The 12805-nt window shown below is 45.8% G+C and overlaps 1 protein-coding gene and 1 long non-coding RNA gene across 3 annotated transcripts in view; both read left to right on the top strand.

The window, feature by feature from the left end:
• Positions 1-2016, top strand: part of LOC137521800 (uncharacterized) — a 188100-nt gene extending 186084 nt beyond the window's left edge. The window contains exon 3 of the long non-coding RNA XR_011022207.1: positions 1919-2016. This is a non-coding gene — a long non-coding RNA (uncharacterized lncRNA). The remainder of the gene's footprint in view (positions 1-1918) is intronic.
• IGLON5 (IgLON family member 5) overlaps positions 1-12805 on the top strand; it is a 677528-nt gene that overhangs the window by 193500 nt on the left and 471223 nt on the right. The gene's annotated exons all lie outside the window — the stretch shown is intronic.

Genomic DNA, 12805 nt, shown 5'->3' with positions numbered 1-12805 from the left:
CACCGGTGTTTCAGGAACGTCCTCTCTGCTCTAAAATGTAAGCAACAGCATAATAACCTTTAAAGAAAAACATTTCTTTGTTACAGCTGATACATATCCTGAAATAAAATATGCAATGTGTCTACTTCCTGATTTCATGAAAGCAAACATAGGGTTGACATCCTTTGTTTACAAATGATCTGCTCTGTCGAGGCAACCAGCTGACACAGCTGAGGGATCAAATTACAACTAGTGATTAGTCACAAATGAGTGGGAATCAGACGGGCAAAACTCTCTAAATACATACAGGGTGCATTTTTCTCTGTTTTCCTTCTGTCCTGTTCAATCATACAGGTCCACTTTTAGGCTGGTTTCACAGTAAGACGTTACAGGCGCACGTTACAGCAGCCTGTAACGCACCCCAACTCACAGCAATGAAAAATCAATGGGCTGTTAACAGTGCCCACGTTGCGTTACAGTGTAACGCTGCACCTCAAGATAACGTATGGCATGCAGTACTTTGGACGCGGCTGAGCCGCGTTAGACTGTTTGCACATGCGCTGTAATGTTGGGGAGGAGGGCAGAGCGGCCAGGCACATGGCTAATTAATATTCACTGCACGGTGTGACGTGCAGTGTTTACCTCCTGGAGCAGCCGCTCTGTGCGGCGAGTGGCTGGCGGGACCACGTGATGCCGCATGCGTCCAAGAGTACGCATCACGGACGCCAGAGTGAGCTGCACAACGCGGCTCACTCTGACGTCCGCATCCAGCACCACCAGGCGTTGCGTTAGGGGCACGTTATGCGACCATAACGTCTCCTAAAACGCAACGTCCTGGTGGGAAAGAAGCCTAAAGCAAAAACAAACAAAAAAACAAAAACAGGGCTTATGTCCAGTGGCGTAGCTAAGGAGCTGTGGGCCCGATGCAAGTTTTACAATGGGGCCCCCCAAGCACTCTATATATAACAATTGATACGGCGCACCAAAACCTGCCGATGGCAACTACAGTGTCAGAGGTGCAAGAAGGGGATGGGAAATAGCTTGTTAATGATTTCCACTATTCAAAGTATCTATAGCAGTGATTACTATGAGCACAGGACCAATAGAGAGCTAATACCAGTGGCGTAGCAATAGGGGGTGCAGAGGTTGCGACCGCATCGGGGCCCTTGGGCTAGAAGGGCCCACCCCTCAAACACAGTATTCACACTTTATTGGTCCTGTGTTTATAATAATCACTTCTATAGATGCGTTGAATAGTAGTAATCATTAACAAACTGCTTCCCATCCCCTTCTTGCACCTCTGACACTGTGGTTGTCCTTGATTGTTTTTGGTGCGCCATAGCGATTGTTCTGTATAGGGTGCTTGGGGGGCCCCATTGTAAAACTTGCACTGGGGCCCACAGCTTCTTACCACCGTCCTTTGACGCAATGGGCTAGCGCAGTAATAGCAACTTGCATATTAAACCAGTAATGCGAGTGACGCTTATCTGTTAACAGACGGTGTTCCCCCTGCATTGGAATTGGTAAAATTGGCGTGCTCTCCTTGCGCTCGGCAACTTTAGCAGAATTTAGATCATCAGACGTTAGCCTGAGAGAGACTGCTTGTTATTATTGCTAGTGCAGAGTGGGCTGTGAGAACTCCAGTTACGCACTTTCAGCTGTAGAGATTCAGTTTACAGCAATCGCTAACAGCCTATCATAAACCAGGGAAAACAGTACAGAAAGGTTAATTGCAATAAGCGATAAAACTACGAGGATACTTATATAACACAAATCAGTGGGATAATTCCCGCAGTCTTATAAATAAATAAGCGTATGTTACTTTTGGCATTCCACACACCGGTAAGCAAGTGCCAGAACTCCTATGGAAGCACCTAAGGAACAAATTAGCAGAAAGATTCTCCTCAACTTGTGACCGCTCTTCTCTCTCATTGTTTAGCTGAAATTCCCGCCCGCCCAAACAAGCCCAGCTATTGGACAGTTGACACACAGCCCTCCTCTTTGCACTCTGCAGGCTGCATGGAAGGATTGACCTCTGACAATGTCACAAGCTGTACACGCGTGTAAATGGCAGGCGATGTAATTTATTTGTACCATAAATTATCCTTTTGTCTGCCAAGTTATTGTATTGGAAAACTTTAATAAAAAGATATGTTAAAAAAAAGTATCTTTTTGTTTTTTATTCCGGATAGTTTATGACAGTTTTGATGTGTGAGTTCCGTATTACTTTAACTGACTTATTTCCCGTACTGAGTCTCTCTTTCCGTGTCTTGTGAGCTATGTCTAATTTCTAGCCAGCCATCTCAGTGACTAATACTTATCGCCGGGGATAATTGATATACAAAATATGTAAATACGGGCGGATTCGCTGAGCGTGAATAATATCAGGGCCGACCAGGAATAGCGCGTCCAGCTCATTCCTCCTGAGACCTGCCAGACTTTTATAGCTTCTTTAATTAACAGGCGATCAATCTATTATCAGCGCCTCACACACCTCCATTCTATCTTAGCGGTCGCGAGGTCGGGATCCCGACAGTCACGCCGCCGGCGCATCTGGGAAGGGCCGTCCTCAACTGTGGGGAACGTAAAGGAGGTTTAAATTTAAAGAGACTCTGAAGTGAGTCTACAAGCATGTTATTACTGTAAATCACTTTACATAGTGCTAAACCGCCGCTATCCCGGGCAAAACGAGGGGTCTTTACCCCCAAATCCCCTCTGTAAACTCGAGGAAGCGCTTCCTGAAGAGGCAGAGCTTAGCCATGTAGCTCTGCCTCTCAGCGTCAATCCCCGCTGATCTCCGCCTCTCCCTGCCCCTCTCAATCTGCCTTCACTGAGAGGGGTGGGGGAGAGGCGGAGATCCGCGGGCAGATTAACGCGCATGGAGGCAGAGCTGCGGCTGAAAGCTCTGCCTCCATGGGCAGCAAAATCCACGACCGAGAAAGTCGTGGATTATGCAGGTGGGATTTGGGGAGTAATAAAACCCTTGTTTTGCCGCGGGATATCGGCGGTTTAGCACTATGTAAGGTGCTTTACCGTAATAACATGCTTGTAGACTCGCTTCAGAGTCTCTTTAAATCCTATAGCAATAGTAGATTAACACAAAGTTAAAGGACAACTCTGAACAAGTAAAAAATACATCACCTTGCAAATGACCATTGTATTCCTATGAAGGGTTTTAACTTATTTTTAAAACTAGCAAGTGTAATTACCCCAAATTTCTCTCTTTTCTGCTGAAGAAGTAGCCTATCTGCCATCTCCAAACAGCGCCCTCTGGTGTCTGAAGAAGGTAGTTATTGAGTTGCAAAACATGGACCTGAACTCTTGCATTGGACAGAAGGAAAACAGAGAGAAATGCACCCTGTATGTATTTAGAGAGTTTAGCCTGTCTAATCCCCCCTCATCTGTGACTAATCACCACTGTAATTTGATCTGTCAGCTGTGTCAGCTCAGGAATCTCCTGTGCCATGGCAAAGCAGCTAATTTTACAAATTAGCTGCTTTGCCATGGCACAGGAGATTCCTGAGCTGACACAGCTGACATGGAAGCAGACATATTGTTAACACCCTGGGTTTACAACCCAGGGTGTTAACAATATGTCTGCTTCCTCAATGAAAGCAGGAAGTAGACACTCTGCCAATTTATTGCAGGATTTGTATCAGCTGTAACAAATAAATGTTTTGCTTTAACCTCCTGAGCGATAATCCCGAGCTGAGCTCGGGGTATGTCGCACAGGAGGAGTTCTCAGGCCCTGTTGGGCCGATTTGCATAATTTTTTTTTGTTACACGCAGCTAGCACTTTGCTAGCTGCGTGTAACTTCCGATCGCCGACGATCCGCCGCTACCCGCCGTGCCGCGCAGCCCCCCCCCCGACCCCTTGCGCAGCCTGGCCAATCAGTGCCAGGCAGCGCTGAGGGGTGGATCGGAACTCCCTCTGACGTCACGACGTCCATGACGTCATCCCGCCCCGTCGCCATGGTGACCGGGGAAGCCCAGCAGGAAATCCCGTTCTGAACGAGATTTCCTGCTTACTCTGATCGCCGAAGGCGATCGGAGTGGGTGGGGGGATGCCGCTGCGCTGCGGCTATCATGTAGCGAGCCCTGGGCTCGCTACATGATTTAAAAAATAAAAAATTTAAAAAAATTGTGCTGCGCCACCTCCTGGGCGATATAATTGTATCGCCCAGAGGGTTAAAGGTTACTATGCTGTTGCATATCTTTTCGATCAGAGAGAAAGTTATGAGTTCAGGTCCGCTTTAAATGACACTTGAAGTGAGAGGGATATGGAATGGAGAGTGCCATATTTATTTCTTTTTAAGCAATACCAGGTGCCTGGCTGCACTGCTGATCCTCTGCCTCCAATACTTTTAGCCATAGAAGTTTGCCTCCTTAAAACAGAAGGTATTTGCAATTATTCAGGTTGGAGTGAGCTCTGAGGTATCCCATAATGCATCACTGTTGAATATGCAAATCATCCCATTGATGTCCCTGTAAGCTAGCCACACCTCCAGAACCTCTGGAATGCAATGATGTGTCAGTTTGTTAATATTACAGAGCCATAATAATCCAACATGCATACAGACTGTTTAAGACTTGCTGGTCCTCATCAGTGCATGGCATGCACATTTCTGGTTTGCATAGCATTTTAGTAAGAGGGCTTTTTGATCTCTTTCAGCCCCTTACACACTCCTAGGAGTTCTGGTTCACCATCAGTCAGCGATGGAATATAATGCTCAGTATTGATCAGGGATGAGTCGGCATACACTTACGTTACACCTGAGTTCACTTATCCTTTAAATACCTGTAACAGTCTAACAGAGCATTATCTCCTTCCCGTAGCTGGTCCAGGAAAGCATAGGAGAAAGCCCGCATAGAATGGCTTCATGCCCAGTGACGGAGGTCTTGCCGCAAATGAGATGCCAGAATCCGGCTGCGTAATCGCATTTGCCGGGACGGTAAAAATAATGGATCTCATCCCAATATATCACTTAACCTCGGTGCTGTGATAGGGACTGGGGCTGCATCTCTCTAATCCCTTACACGCTATCAGGACGCTAAGGCGTGGGTAGGGGTAGCCAACCGAGAAATTGTACAGCAGCCTAATGTTAATCTTTTCAGGTTATCAGATCTCTGCCTGGCCAGACAAATGGGAAGGTCTTAAGCGATTGTTTCCCGGGCTAGGTGCCTTCATGCCGTCAAAGGATTTAACCTATTTCTTGCTAGAGGGAGTGCGGAAGCTTCCCGGCTTTGCTGAAAGACCACGGCGGAATGAGAAATAATATATTTTCCCAAACTAGAGGGGGCACGGTGCAAAGAAACGCGTAAACTGGAACAGTAGGGGTTAAATCCATATCATGTCTAGGCTAGCGGATAATGGGTTAATCCTATATCACATCTAGGTTAGCTGAGAATGGGTTAATGCTACATCATGTCTAGGCTAGCAGAGAATGGGTTAATCCTACATCATGTCTAGGCTGGCAGAGAATGGGTTAATCCTACATCATGTCTAGGCTGGCAGAGAATGGGTTAATCCTACATCATGTCTAGGCTGGCAGAGAATGGGTTAATCCTACATCATGTCTAGGCTAGCAGAGAATGGGTTAATGCTACATCATGTCTAGGCTGGCAGAGAATGGGTTAATGCTACATCATATCAAGGAGGGCCAGGGAAAGGGAAGGGGACAGACATTTAATTAGATTCCCAATTTCACTTGGTAATTTCAACCCAACCGCCACAATTGTACATCAATGAATAGGTCGTGACCTAGTTGCTGTGAAAAAGGTAATAATTTATTGGTTATGTGACTCATCAAAGCATAAAAGCTGTGTGCAAGACACAATTTAAAACCAACAGCGCTGTTGTCCACATAATGCTACATCATGTCTAGGCTAGCAGAGAATGGGTTAATCCTACATCATGTCTAGGCTAGCAGAGAATGGGTTAATCCTACATCATGTCTAGACTGGCAGAGAATGGGTTAATCCAACATCATGTCTAGGCTAGCAGAGAATGGGTTAATGCTACATCATGTCTAGGCTGGCAAAGAATGGGTTAATCCTACATCATGTCTAGGCTGGCAGAGAATGGGTTAATCCTACATCATGTCTAGGCTAGCAGAGAATGGGTTAATGCTACATCATGTCTAGGCTGGCAGAGAATGGGTTAATCCTACATCATGTCTAGGCTAGCAGAGAATGGGTTAATGCTATATCATGTCTAGGCTGCCAGAGAATGGGTTAATCCTATATCCAGTCTAGGCTAGCAGAGAATGGGTTAATCCTACATCATGTCTAGGCTGGCAGAGAATGGGTTAATCCTACATCATGTCTAGGCTGGCAGAGAATGGGTTAATCCTATATCCAGTCTAGGCTGGCAGCGAATGGGTTAATTCTACATCATGTCTAGGCTGGCAGAGAATGGGTTAATCCTATATCCACTCTAGGCTGGTGATCAGTGTCGCTTGCAAATTATCACCGAAAGCATTTTCAATTTCGAGAAAATTTAGCAAAATATACAATGTATTTTCGCTAAATGTAAAAAATGATTATTTTTACCAGAAAAAAACATGGAAAATCATTTATTTTAGCAAAAAATAAGAAAATCCACCAAGTTATTACAAAATGATTTTCGGTGACATTTTCACTTGAAAATCGAATTTAACATAATTTTTGCGAAATGAATATCGGCTTTTTGGCTCACTACTGCTGGTGATGGAAGTGTTAATTATACATCATGTTTAGGCTGGCGGTGGGAGGGGCTAGTTAATATGATTATTATTATGTATGTATCATGTAGTGTACGTATGATTCGTAGGCTAGGGCCAATTTGAGGGGGAGCCAATTAACTTATCTGTATGTTTTTGGGATGTGGGAGGAAACCGGAGTGCTCGGAGGAATTGCCCTTTTCCCAGCAACACTAGAGTGGAGTTAAAGAGAACCTGAACTGAAAATAAAAAGTCAAAATAAACATACACAGGTCCTTACCTTATTGGACTTACCTCCCATGTAGTCTGCTCATCAATCTCTTTCTCCTCTCCTGCATCCCCTTTGTCCACTATGATCAATGGATTTCTCCGTCCTCCATTTTGAAAATGGCCATTACCCCATAACAACTTCCAGGTCAGCACACTGTTAAACTGTAATATCACCCACTTGAGCCATAGGGAAACATGGACATTACCTTGCCTATTCAGTTGTAACTGACAGCAGTTGATATATAACTGACAGCAACTGGTATACTTCAGTTCTGTCAAAATATTGTGAGAACTGCAAGAGATCACTGTAAGAAGAAAATGGTGAGCTTCTGAGAGGAACTGATGGTGAGATAAGTATGTACCGTAATATTCATTTGCCGGTACATTATGTGTTTATTTTAACCATTTGCCGGCAAACTAACGTATTAAAACGTCATGCTTTTGCCTGTTAATGGCAACATGACGTTTTAATACGCCGCGCATTCCCGCCGCCGCTCCGCACGTGTTCGCGCCGCTACCGCCGCCGTTTCCGTCGGGTACCCGTGCTGGGTGATTGGGGAAGAGGACCGAGTGGTCCTCTACCCAATCGCACTGCCTGGAGTGAATGGACGCGACCGCGAACAGCGGCTACGTCCATTCACATAAACAGGAAACTGTAACAATTTAATGAAGTGTAAAAAAAAAAAAGTGATCACTTCCTATACGGGAGAGTGTTCACTAGTGCCATCTTGTGGCCAAAAAGGATATTACAGCTACAAAGTACATACATATACAAGTACATACACACTAATAATAACATTGATGAAATTACACTTCCAACCCCCCCCCCCCCCCCCCCCAAAAAAAAAAAAAACACTTGTAAAAAAAAAAAAATCAGCTTCAAATAAATAAATAAATAGTTGCCTTTTTTAATCTATATTTTATGGGGGGAAATTAATTTTAATTTATTATATAGGGGCTTGTAATTATGGCCAGAAGAAAAAAAAAACAGAACAGAAAAATAACACCTAGATTTCAAAATAATATATTGTCGCCATACATTGTGATAGGGACATCATTTAAACGGTTTAATAATCGGGACAACTGGGCAAATAAAATATGTTTGTTTTATCCACAGGAGAATGTTTAATGTGTTTTTTCCCATTAAAACGCATTTATAATAAAAAAAAATTGTCAGCAAAATGTACTACCCACATAAAGCCTATTTGGGGGTGAAAAAAACGAGGTATAGATCATTTTCTTGTGATAAGTAGTAATAAAGTTATTAGGGAATAAAAGGGAGTGACAAGTGAAAATTGCTCTAGTCCGTTAGAGTAAAAACCCTTGGGGGTGAACTGGTTAAATCATTTTACTCAGTTCAGGTTCCCTTTAAACATGTTTGCAGTTTGTTGTTAGTCACCATTACAGAATGTAAAGCAGACAGAGCTGGTGAAAGCGCTACATAATTTGTATGGCTGCCTCCTTTACTTTTCCCGCTTCTTCGTTTTTATCTGACGAGGATGTCTCTTTTTAAAAAAAACGAACACGTCATCGGGTTGTCAAGCTGTATGGCTGCCATTTTTATAAAACCTGGCTGCTGCCACCCCCAAATACATCATCCACAGAGCCTATGCGGGAATCCATTACAGACTATTAATATGCAATACAACCTTCTTTCTTTCATTCTATTTAAAGCGGACTTGTTATCTACATTCACACTTCACTTCAATCTACAGGTTCATTAACAAACCCCATTGCTGCTTTCCATGAAAGAGAGAACAGAAATGCTATACAAGTCTTCTACATGTGACTAGAAGCTTTCTCATCTTAAAGGATACCCAAGGTGGCATGTGACACACTTTGGTGGAAGAGGCACCCAAGGTTCCGCCCGCCGCTGCCAGCCACCTGGACATTAATGGAGGGGACAGCGAGGGAGAGAGAGCAGCTCTCCCTCTTCTCTGCGCTGCTCCCCTCCTGCTGGGGGGGACACCCGGCTACCTACTCTATGCACATATACCCCTGCCTACATATACTGGGCATATATACCCCTGCCTACATATACTGGGCATATATACCCCTGCCTACATATACTGGGGACATATACCCCTGGCTACATATACGGGGCATATATACCCCTGTCTACATATACTGGGCATATATACCCCTGGCTACATATACTGGGCATATATACCCATGGCTACATATACTGGGCATATATACCCCTGCCTACATATACTGGGCATATATACCCCTGCCTACATATACTGGGCACATATACCCCTGGCTACATATACTGGGCACATATACCCCTGGCTACATATACTGGGCACATATACCTCTGGCTACATATACTGGGCACACATACCCCTGCCTACATATACTGGGCACATATACCCCTGGCTACCTGTTCTGTGGACCTCTCTACCCCTGGCTACCTGTTCTGGGGACATCTATACCGCTGGCCACCTATTCTGGGGACATCTATACTGCTGGCCACCTATTCTGGGGACACCTATAGACCTGGGGCTACCTATTTTTGGGGGGCCTCATGATTTGTTGGGGGCCTCAAGATCACTGAATTTGTCTTGTTGGGGGCCTCATGATTGCTGAATTTGTCTTGTTGGGGGCCTCATGATTGCTGAATTTGTCTTGTTGGGGGCCTCATGATTGCTGAATTTGTCTTGATGGGAGAGGGGGGCTCATGATTGCTGCATATGTTTTGGAACATGCTGGAAGGTACATACTGAGGGAGGGTGGGTGAGCGTGAGCCTGCTAACCTCCATATACATTTGGCTCCACCCATAACCATGGCCACATTTATTATGTGACCACGCCCCCTTTTGGCGCGGGGGGGGCCACATTAATAGTCTTTGTCCCCGGGCGCTGAAAACCCTAGCTACGCCTCTGCCCAAGGGGTAATAAAACTGTGTTAAAAACAGCTAAACTAAAAAAGATGAGTAGCTTACCTCAAATGACGACACATTCGTATTATAGAAAACAAACTTTCAATTAGCCCTTAGCAAAGCGTTTCATGGGTACTTGTCCACTTCCTCAGGCCAAAAATGGGCCTGTTTTTTCCGTTTGGCACTATATTCGGCCTGAGGAAGTGGGCAAGTACCCACGAAAAGCGTTGCCAAGTGCTTATTAAAAGTTTGTTTTCTATTATACAAATTTGTCGTCATTTGAGGTAAGGCACCTAATATTTTCTATTTTAGCTGTTTTGTAACACAGTTTTATTACCCATTGGGGATATCTTCCCCCCCTTGTGTTACCCACCCTCCCTCGGGAGGGGTGTTATATTTGGTTAGGTGTTTATCACTTCCACAACCATCTAGAATCTTTTACCAAGAGTATGGCCAAGTCCAGTTCATCTGGACGCCCGAGTGGAGTCGGGTTTGTTCATCTCTGCCTGCCTTCAATGGTCAGTTGCTCGTTTGCAACCCTCTTTTGTGAGTACCACCATCTATTACATCATCCTACTCATTGTTGTTACTTACTACACCATTGGGACTCCCGTCTATGTGTTCTTTTTTCACTCCAGGTGTTCTTTGATCACCCTACATATCCATGTGTGACACACTTGGCCACCTGCGCGATATCAGTCCAACGGTCGTGTGAGTTGATTCATCGGTTGGATCTGGCAAACCGCCTGCTATCAGTCGCTCACCCAGTTGTTGGTCACAACGTACACACACCTGATTGTCGTCCAAAAGACCGAAATAAGATGACAATCAAGCAGTTTGGTTGAGCGCCTTTAGTCCTGTCAGGTGATCTCTCGAATGTTTGTTTACTGACAGTTCCAAAGTCAGTACATATAATACTTTGTCTCCCAGAATGCTCTGGGAGAAGAATCCTGCATATCTAAACAGCCTCAGGGCAGGGCAACGTAGCAATATATAGATAACCAGGGCCGCCATCAGAAATGTTGGGGCCCCTCACACATCATCAGGCCTGGGGCCCCCCTGCCTGGGCCCACCCACTGGTTGCTGTGCCCACCCACTAGCCACCCCACCCCCGTGCACGAAGTGCGCTGCGGTGACAAAATGTTCATGGCTCCGACACTGAAGAAAGCGGCATGCACAGAGTGATGCAGCAAAAAGTCCTCCTCTTTTCTTCCTGTGCCTCTTTTGTCAGTGCTGGAACGCAATGTGCTGGTTAGTGAGCCACAGGCCCGCAGCCAGCACAGGTGGCCCTTCCAGCGCTTGGGGGGCCCGGGGCCCCCAGAAGCCCTGGGCCCCTCACTGCAGTGTCAGTTGCCCCCCCCCCTGATGGCTTCCCTGTAGATAACCATGATCATTGCGGTTATCCTGAATAATTTGCTGCATTCTACTACTGTATTTTTTGGACCACAAGACTCACTTTTTCTCTCCCAAAAGTGGAGGAAAAAAGTCACTGCATATTATAGTCCAAATGCAGGGAGTTCCTGACTTGTGAACGCCTTCCAATACGAACCTCCAACCCGCTGCAATGCCGGGGACTCCCTGTACTGTGCCCATGCAGAGGAGGACACAGGGGGACACAAAGGGGCATAGAGGAGGACAAAAGGGGCATAGAGGGGGACAGAGGAGGACACAGGGAGACACGAGAGGTACAAGGGGGCAAGAGGTACAGAGGGGGCATAATACACAAGATGCCCCTTCACCATGGATGCACCTGTTTGGTATATTTTTTTTCCCCTTGGCTTTTGTCCTCTAAACCTAGGTGTGTCTTATGGTCAGGAGCGTCTTATAGTCTGAAAAATATGGTATATTGCACTACAGGGCGCCTTTAAGTCCCCAACTAGCAAGAAAATACTCAGAATAAGTTGTGTGAACCAATGGTACAATATGGTATTAATATTCCAACTAACTTTTTATAACTTTTTCATTTGCTGGATGCTAAAATGATGTTTTGTAGAGAAGGTGAGACAACGTCTCCGGAGGCTGGTAAGGAACATTTAGTGAACTGGGAGTTTTGGCACCGAGCCACCAAAACAGCTTGCAAAATTTGTTCTTGATTAGTTCAACTTTGATGTTACTTTTCTCATATTTATTTATAGTGATTTTTTTTGTTTTATAGTTGCTCTTAAATTACAATACTGATATGAAGATAAAAGATAAATAAGCGTTATCTCACGAGAGGCGGTTTAAGTTTTGGGGCTGTGGCTTTGCGGTGACAGGGACAGAGTGGGAGTGTCTCGCGTCATTAGAGACTAGGGGTGAGTTTGAAAAATGTACAAAACCTCTTTAAAAGAGTTATCAGGCAAATATTAAAAAAAAAAAAAAAAAAAAAGCTTTACTCACCTAGGGCTTTCTCCAGCCCCTAGCAGCCGGCTGTCACCTCCGCTCCTCGCTGCTGTCCCGGTCTCCGTGCTCGGAGTGGAAGCCCACCGTTCTGCGCCTGTGCGGTAAGCTGCGTACAACGTGGGCTTGATTGACAGTGGCGGTTTGCGCATGCGCAGTGCGGATGACCTCGAGGGTCGGCTTCCTCACCGAGCGCAGAGACCGGGACAGCGGCGGGGAGCGGAGGTGACAGCGTGGGACAGTCGGCTGCAAGGGGCTGGAGAAAGCCCTAGGTGAATAAAGCTTTTTTTTTATATTTGCCTGATAACTCCTTTAACCTCCCTGGCGTTCTGGACGAGCTAGGCTCGTTCAGAGACGCCGGAGGGCGCCGCACAGGCTCCGCTGGGCCGATTTGAATAATTTTTTTTTAAAACACGCAGCAAGCACTTTGCTTGCTGCGTGTTGTGTCTGATCGCCATCGCCCCCGCCGATCCGCCGCTACCCGCCGCGATGCAGGGCCACCCCAGGCGAGACCCCGTGCGCTGCCTGGCCAATCAGTGCCAGGCAGCGCTGAGGGGTGGATCAGGTCTCCCTGTGACATCACGACATCGCCGA

Source organism: Hyperolius riggenbachi, chromosome 6, assembly GCF_040937935.1.
Source record: "Hyperolius riggenbachi isolate aHypRig1 chromosome 6, aHypRig1.pri, whole genome shotgun sequence".
Lineage (NCBI taxonomy): Eukaryota > Metazoa > Chordata > Amphibia > Anura > Hyperoliidae > Hyperolius > Hyperolius riggenbachi.
The sequence above is the reverse complement of the archived record's forward strand: the minus strand, read 5'-3'. Positions and strand labels throughout refer to the sequence as shown.